This window comes from Macaca fascicularis, chromosome 1, assembly GCF_037993035.2.
Source record: "Macaca fascicularis isolate 582-1 chromosome 1, T2T-MFA8v1.1".
In the NCBI taxonomy this organism is placed as follows: Eukaryota; Metazoa; Chordata; class Mammalia; order Primates; family Cercopithecidae; genus Macaca; species Macaca fascicularis.
Window position 1 is genome coordinate 130573006 of NC_088375.1, and position 8819 is coordinate 130581824.

Consider the following 8819-nt stretch of genomic DNA (forward strand, 5'->3'; position numbering starts at 1 on the left):
CCAATTAACCCCAGTTTTCCAGGAAAAAATCGCAAAGGGGAAAACTTCGTTACTCATTCAATGAGAGCAGCATTACTCTGATACCAAAGTCACACAAAGATACTATAAGAAAAAAATAAATTAGAGAACAATATCCTACAGGAGTATCAATGTAATAATCAACAAAATACTAGCAAACAAACTTTATCAGCATATTAAAAGGATTATACACCACAACCAAGTGAAATTATTTCTGGAATGTAAGAATGGTTCTACATATAAACATTGATTAATGTAATACACAATATTAACAAAACAAAGGAAAATAACAAATACAAAATTTGCTAAAAGAAATTTTGAAAGACACATATAAATGGAATAACATGCCAAGTTTATGGATTGAAAGACTTAATATTGTCTGGATATCAATAATATCCAAAGCAATCTACAGATTTAACTCAATATCTATCAAAATCTGCAGGATTCATAAAAAATCTGAAAATTCACATGAAATTCAAAGGACCCTGAATAGCAAAAACAATCCTAAAAGAGAACAAAGTTGGAGGTCTCCTTCTTTCTGACTTCAAAATTTAACACAAAGTTACAGTAATCACAACAGTGTAGTACTGGCATAAATGCAGATATAAAGACATAAAAAGTCCAGAAATAAACCCTAACAGATATGGTCAAAGGTTTTTCAACAAGAGTAGCAGGTCACTCGATGGAGGGGGGGGGGGGGGTGCGGGGGGAAGTCTTTTCAATAAATTCTGAGAAAACTGCATATCCATATGAAAAAGAATAAATTTCAACCCTTACCTAAAACCATATGCAAAAACTAACATAAAAGAAATTCATGACCTAAATGTAAGACCTAAAACTACAACACTTTTAGAAGATAGCCTAAGAAAAAAAAAAATCTTTGCAATGTCAAACCTTGCGGTGTTTTCTTGGATGTAAAACCAAAGACACAGGCAAGAAAAAACAAAACAAAAAAAAAATACACAAGTGGCACTTCATACAAATTCTAAAATTGTTTCCATTAACAGAGCAAAAAAAGGCAACCAACAAAATGGGATAAAATGTTTATAAAACATATATCTGGTAAAAGATTAATATCCAGAATATATGGGAAAGTTCTAAAATTCAACAACAACAACAACAACAACAACAACAACAACAAAAGGTCGGACACGGTGGCTCAAGCCTGTAATCCCAGCACTTTGGGAGGCCGAGACGGGCGGATCACGAGGTCAGGAGATCAAGACCATCCTGGCTAACAAAGTGAAACTCCGTCTTTACTAAAAAACACAAAAATCTAGCCGGGCGAGGTGGCGGTCGCCTGTAGTCCCAGCTACTTGGGAGGCTGAGGCAGGAGAATGGCGTGAACCCAGGAGGCGGAGCTTGCAGTGAACTGAGATCCGGCCACTGCACTCTAGCCTGGGTGACAGAGTGAGACTTCGCCTCAAAAACAAACAAACTAACAAAAACAAAAAACAAGCAAACAAAAAAACACAACTCAAAAACGGACAAAGGACTCAAAAAGACATTTCTCCAAAGAGGACATACAAATGGTCAACAAGCAGATGAAAAGTTGTTCAACATCACTAATCTTTAGGGAAATGCACATCTATAATGAAACGTCACCTTACACGCATTAGAATGGCTACTTAATAACAAGTGTTGTTGAAGATGTTAAGAAATTGGAACACTTGCACTGTCTTGGTGAGAGTGTAAAATGATACAGCTGCTGTGAAAAACAGTATGGTAGTTCAACAAAAGATAAACAAAAATAAAAATAGAATTACCATATGATTTGGCAATTTCATTTCTGTGTATATACTGTATATACTCAGAAACATAAAGCGGAATCTCAGAAATATTTGTACACTGGTGTTCATAGCAGCTTTAGTAATGATAGTTAAAACATAGAAGCAATTGAAGAATCCATTGAAAATTGAATAGACAAACAAAATGGTATATATACATGCAATAGATTTATTCAGTGTTAAAAAGAAAAGAAATTACGACACATTCTAACAAGGATGAATTTTGAAAACATTATGCTAAGTTAAATAAGCTTGTCCCCAATACGTAAATACTTAATAAGTCTACTGACAAGTGTTACTTAGGTAACTAAAATTGTAGACAAATAAAGTAGAATAATGATTGCTAGGGGCTGAAGTAAGGCAGAAAGAAGAGTTGTTGCTGAATGGGTATAGAGTTTAATTTTTGCAAGATGAAAGAGCTTAGTGAATAATGGTCATGATAATTGCACAATAATATGGCCATACTTTTTTTTTTTTTTTTTTTTTTTTTTTTTTGAGACGGAGTCTCACGCTGTTGCCCAGGCTGGAGTGGAGTGGCGCGATCTCGGCTCACTGCAAGCTCCGAATAATGTGGCCATACTTAATACCACTGAACTGTATACTTACATATGGTTAAGATAGTACATTTTATGTTATGTATATTTTACTATAATAAAAATTGTAAAAAGATACCACAAGATTTTTTAAAGCAACTTTCTCCCTATAAATTTGAAAATTTACATGATACAGAAAATTTTCTTGAAAAATACAAGTTTACAAAATTGTCACAAAATAATGTAACAAATAATATAGTCCGGCATTTAATCAAGAAAGTGAATTCATTTAGAAAATTCTTCGAATCAAGAAAATTCTAGGTTTTTGTTGTTTCACTGGCAAATTCAATTACACATTCAAAGAAGAGATAATGCAAAGTTTATGTAAACGCTATCAGAAAGTAAATGGCAAGGGAACACTTTCCATCTGTTTGACAAATCAGCATAATCTGATACCAAATTCAGAAAAAAAACTCTAAAATATTTAAAAATACTGTCCCTGAACATAGATGAAAAAATTGCAAAATATTAATAAATGAAACCAAGTAGTATTTTTTAATGATAATGCATAATAACCAATTAGGGCATCTTTTATTAGTACAAGATTGGCTTAACATCTGAATCTCAATCAATATACTCCTCCTTGTCAACAGCAAAAAAAGTCAAAAGTTTATGATCAATTTTATTAACAAAGAGAAAAGCATTTAACAAAATTCATCACAGTTTCATAATTTTTTAAAAAAACCTCTCAGAGAAGTAAATCTAAAAACACATCCCTTACTTTGATAGGGGCATCCATGGCAATCATACAGTTGATAACATATTTAAGAGTAAAATATTAAACATTTTCTTAAAAAAAAAAAAAAGTCCAAATGCCTGAACTTATCACTTTTTAAAAATCTTTTACTGAAGAACCAAACCAAAACAACAAGGCAAACAAAAGATAAGTCATGCAGATTAGAAAGAATTAACACTGTCTACATTTGCAAATGACATGATTATTGAATATGTAATCCTAAGAAATCAACAAAAGTATTATAAAAACTACTAAAGAAATCTAGTAAAGTTGAAAGATCCAAGTCTAATATACAAAAATACATGTATTTGTATACATTAATAGCAAATATTTGAAAAAGCTGAATCTTATAACATTACATTTATATTTACCCTTGCAATAGGGGTAACAAGCATACAATTCTTAAAAATAAACATAACAAATAGATTCTAGAAAATGTCACTAAACATTTCAAGGCATTGATGGAAGCAATTAAACATCAAAATAAATAAATACACCAATTTAATGGATTGAAATACTGTGCGTAGTTAAGATATCAAGTTTGATTAACTTGGTCTAGAGAATCTATGCATTCCTAACTAAAATAACAAGAGATTTTCTACATAAATAGGCAAGTAACTTTAAAATTTGTATATAAACCCAAGTGATCTGGAATGACCAAAGTAGTTTTAAAAGAGAAGAACAAAGTTGAAGGAATTATAATTATAGGTTTGCAGACTAAATATATAACTACAGTAGTAAAATAACTGCCATTACAGTGTAAAAACAGACATAAAAATTATCAGGATGAAAATGATTTTTAATAAATGAAAAATGATATGTTTGTGTGTGTGTGTACAAATTTTTATGTTTGATTTTGGATGGGATGTCAAGTTAGTATAGACAAAGTTTTGCAATAAAGGGCATTAGTGAAACGTGAAGCCAGCTGAGCTTCTGAGTCTAGTGGGGACTTGGAGAACTTTTCTGTCTAGCTAGAGGATTATAAATGCACCAATTAGTACTCTGTAAAAACACACCAATCAGCACCCTGTGTCTAGCTAAAAGATTGCAAATGCTCCAATCAGCACTCTGTAAAATGGACCAATCAGCACTCTGTAAAATGGACCAATCTGCTGTCTGTAAAATGGACCAATCAGCAGGATGTGGGCGGGGCCAAATGAGGGAATAAAAGCATGCCACCCCTGCCGGCGGTGGCAACCCACTCAGGTCCCTTCTATGCTGTGGAAGCCTTGTTCTTCTGCTCTTCACAATAAATCTTGGTGCTGCTCACTCTTTGAGTCCGCACTACCTTTATGAGCTGTAACACTCACCATGAGAGTCTGCAGCTTCATTCCTGAAATCAGCAAGACCACGAACCCACTGGGAGGAAGATACAACTCTGGATGCACCACCTTTAAGAGTTGTAAAACTCACTATGAAAGTCTGCAGCTTCACTCCTGAAGTCAGCTAGACCATGAACCCACCAGGTGGAAACAACTCCAGATGCACAGCCTTTAAGAGCTGTAACACTTGCTGCGAAGGTCTGCAGCTTCTCTACTGAAGTCAGCAAGACCACGAACCCACCGAAAGGAAGAAACTCTGGACACATCTGAACATCTGAAGGAACAAACTCCAGACACACCATCTTTAAGAACTGTAACACTCACCGTGAGGGTCCATGGCTTCATTCTTGAAGTCAGCGAGACCAAGAACCCACCAGACTCATTAGGACACTGATGTCCATATTGGAAAATGTACATCAATCCTTATTTTATTCAAAGATGAATACCAAATCAAAAGCATTATGTCTGCATGTAATACCTAAAATTTTTAAATTATAGAATAAAACAAATTTTTTTGCAATTTTAAGCAAGCATTTTCTTAATAGGACATTAAAAAGTACACACAATTAAAAATTTAATGTTTTACATTAACATTGAAAGCTTAAAGTTGCTACTAAGAAAATAAAAATTCAAATCTCAAACTTATGTCTGAGAGTATATAAAGAACACTCAGATTCAATAATAAGAAAATGTAACCCAGTAAAAACTGGGATAAATATTTGAGCAGTTGCTAATCTACAAAATAATAAAGATATTCCAATATGAACATGATCACTAAATTTAGTGGTTTTATGTACACTTTTTTTCCAAATACACATGCACACACATAAAAACACATACACAAAGCTTTAAGCATTAGTGTTTACTGACCACATAAGTGTAGCCTAAACATTATGTACTTACTATAATTACTAAAATTAAAAAGACTGGCAATAACAAGTGTTGGTGAGGATACAAAATAAAGAGAATGCTATTTCATATCACATTTCAATATGCCCCACACTATTGATAGGTATTGAAAATGGTATGAATGTTTTGGAAAACTATTTGGTAGTTAAAAAAAAAAAATTAGACTTATACCTTTTTTACACCCAGGCATTCCACTCTATGTATTTACATAAGAGAAATAAAAATACGTCTTCTTGTTCAGGAATATTTATAAAATTTATTTTTAATAATCTCCAAATTGAAAAGAATCCAAATGTTCATAAACAAGTAGAAGAAAAATCAAAATGTGGTACCTCTACAAAATGGAATATTACTCAGCAATACAAAGATAACAGATTATTTATATGTGTACAGAGTTATACAGTTCAGATGAATCTTTTTTATTTTATTTATTTATTTATTTATTTATTTATTTATTTATTTTGAGACATTGTCTCCCTCTGTCACCCAGGCTGGAGTGCAGTGGTGGGTTCTTGGCTCACTGCAAGCTCTGCCTCCCGGGTTCATGCCATTCTCCTGCCTCAGGATCCCAAGTAGCTGGGACTACAGGAACCTGCCTCCACACCCGGCTAATTTTTTTGTAGTTTTGGTAGAGACGTGGTTTCACTGTGTTAGCCAGGATGGTATCAATCTCCTGACCTCTTTATCCACCCGCCTTGGACTCCCAAAATGCTGGGATTACAGGCATGAGCCACCACACCCAGCCAGTGTGGATGAATCTTAATAACACTGCGTGAAAGAACTCAGGCACCAAAGAGTATATCTTGTATGATTTTATTTTTATAAAATTATAGAAAGCATAACATACTCTACAGTGGCATAAAGCAAATCAACTATTGTCTGCATCACAAGCAGAGGAAGGGATTGCTATAATGGAACTTGATAAATGTTTTGAGAGTGATGGAAATGTTCTGTATTTTGACTGCGAAGGTGGTTTTAAAATTGTCAAAAATCGTCAAATGGTTCACTTTTGTTGGTACAATCTATTGTATGTAAAGTATATTGAGTAAAGCTGATTAAATTGAAAATATGCATACTGTAAAACCTAAAAGGTCGATAAAATATAGCATGAAGAATATAAGAAAAGATGTTTAGAAGTCCTCAAAACAATTTATTGTCTTACTGAATTAAACTGAGTGTTATATATGCATTCAATTGGTAAAATAATTTAATGTGCCCTTGTTTGCCTACTTACTACAAAGGTTTCATGATGAAACTGTGATATAGTAAGCCAAAGACCACCAAAATGCTCTACCTTACTTTAATAGAAATTTTTTAATCATAGGAAGTCAAACAATATAATACAATAAATAAAATTTGTGATTTATTTCTTATTAACATAAAGAATTGGTTGAAGATATAAAGAGTAGAAATTGTTTTGCAAGTGACCATAAATCCTCAGAAGTGAATTTTAAAGCATGGAATCTACCCCAGAAAAGGACAAAAGCAAAAAATATAAATAAATAAAGATTCAACTCTAGAACAAAGCACGAAAACAGTTACTGTTGTAATTATGCAACCAATATATTTGTACAGAGTGTGTGCAAATTATTTATACAGAATATAAATATCTGAAACAATAAAATTATATATTTGAGAACTTTAAAAATTCTTTCAACACATAAACCCATATTCCAATAAAAAAAAATCATTATTTTATTTTTCCAAAAAATGTATTTTTCCTCCTTCTATTCCAATCTTCTTTTTCTTACTGTGGAGCAATGATGGTGATATTTGGAAAGGCCTCCCCTATGAACAGGCTCAATATTAGTAACAAAGTTCTATTGTCTTTTTGCTCTGGAGGTTGGTGATCTAAATTCCTGCTACTTGCTAAGCCATTCAATTGTCAAAGGAATAATCCTTTGTTCCACTCTGAGATAGAGTACCTGTGGTCTCATGGTGAATCATTGAAAATATTTTAAAAAGAATCTTCATAAGAAACAGAGAAAATGATAGGTATCTCCAACACAAAAATACATAATTTAGCTAGAACTTAATTTCTGAAGTTTTTATCTCAGTACTTTTAAAACAGAGTACACAGAATGAAGCATAGACTTTTGTGAAAATATAATAGGTATTTTGTTTGTTTGTTTGTTTTTTGGTTTTTTTTTTTTTTTTTTGAGACGGAGTCTCGCTCTGTCACCCAGACTGGAGGGCAGTGGCCAGATCTCAGCTCACTGCAAGCTCCGCCTCCCAGGTTTACGCCATTCTCCTGCCTCAGCCTCCCGAGTAGCTGGCCCGTCACCTCGCCCGGCTAGTGGCTAGTTTTTTGTATTTTTTTTAGTAGAGACGGGGTTTCACTGTATTAGCCAGGAAGGTCTCGATCTGCTGACCTTGTGATCCACCCGTCTCGGCCTCCCAAAGTGCTGGGTAATAGGTATATTTGACATATATACAATGTTTAAACTTTGCATTTTATTTATACTTTCATAAGACATATATTATGTATTGTTATAAATACTATTTATAAAAAGTATGCATCATATTATATCACACATCACATCATTAAAATTTTAAAAACTGATATTATTTTCTAATTTAAGTAATATACCTTTTAGCTTTATATATAGATAGTAATGTCTATCAGTGGTTGTCTGATAGACATTACTTACACAAAAATTTAGGTAAGTAATATAGATTATGCCAGAGCAAATAGCACTTTTTACCATTAAAAATGTTTAATTTAACATAAACCATAAATGGTGCTTGTAATTTGGAAGATGGAGAAAATTGAGACCATGTGAATACAAGAGGATGTCTTTTGTCCTAACATACTTCCATTATAGTTCTTCTAAGCCAGGAAGAAATCATGTCCACCAGTAAAGACAACAAGATTGGAAATCAAATGGAGATACTCTTTATTAGCTGTGAGACCATAGCAAGCAATTTTACTCCCCTGTACCTCAGCTTCTTCATCTGTAGGACAGAAATAATAATATGTATTCCATGGGGTTTCTGCAAGGATTCAGGAACATTATGTACAAAAGTATTTAGCAGAGTGACTATCACAAAGCAAATGATAATTAAACAATGATTTTTAGTCTCCAAATCACTCTCTCTATAAATGGTGAAATGGTTCTAATCCAGGCCTCTATTAAAAATGTGAAATAGTGTCAAAAAGAAGACTTCAGAGCAAGTATTCTTATTAATAAATTAAGAACAACTAAAAAACATTATAAGACCTACTTGAGACAAGACAATTTTTAAAGAAAATATATAATTATGCTCAAAATAATAAAGAATTCTTTTATTTTATGTGTAAATAATTTTTTGAATTTTAAAAGTAACTTTATTTGGATAATTTGGGACAAAATAAACTTCAGCATATGTCATACTGCCTAATCTAGCTTCATGTTTAGAATGTCTTTCAGATAATAGCGGTGGTGCTTCTTGAGCAGCTGCTGTGAGTATGCCA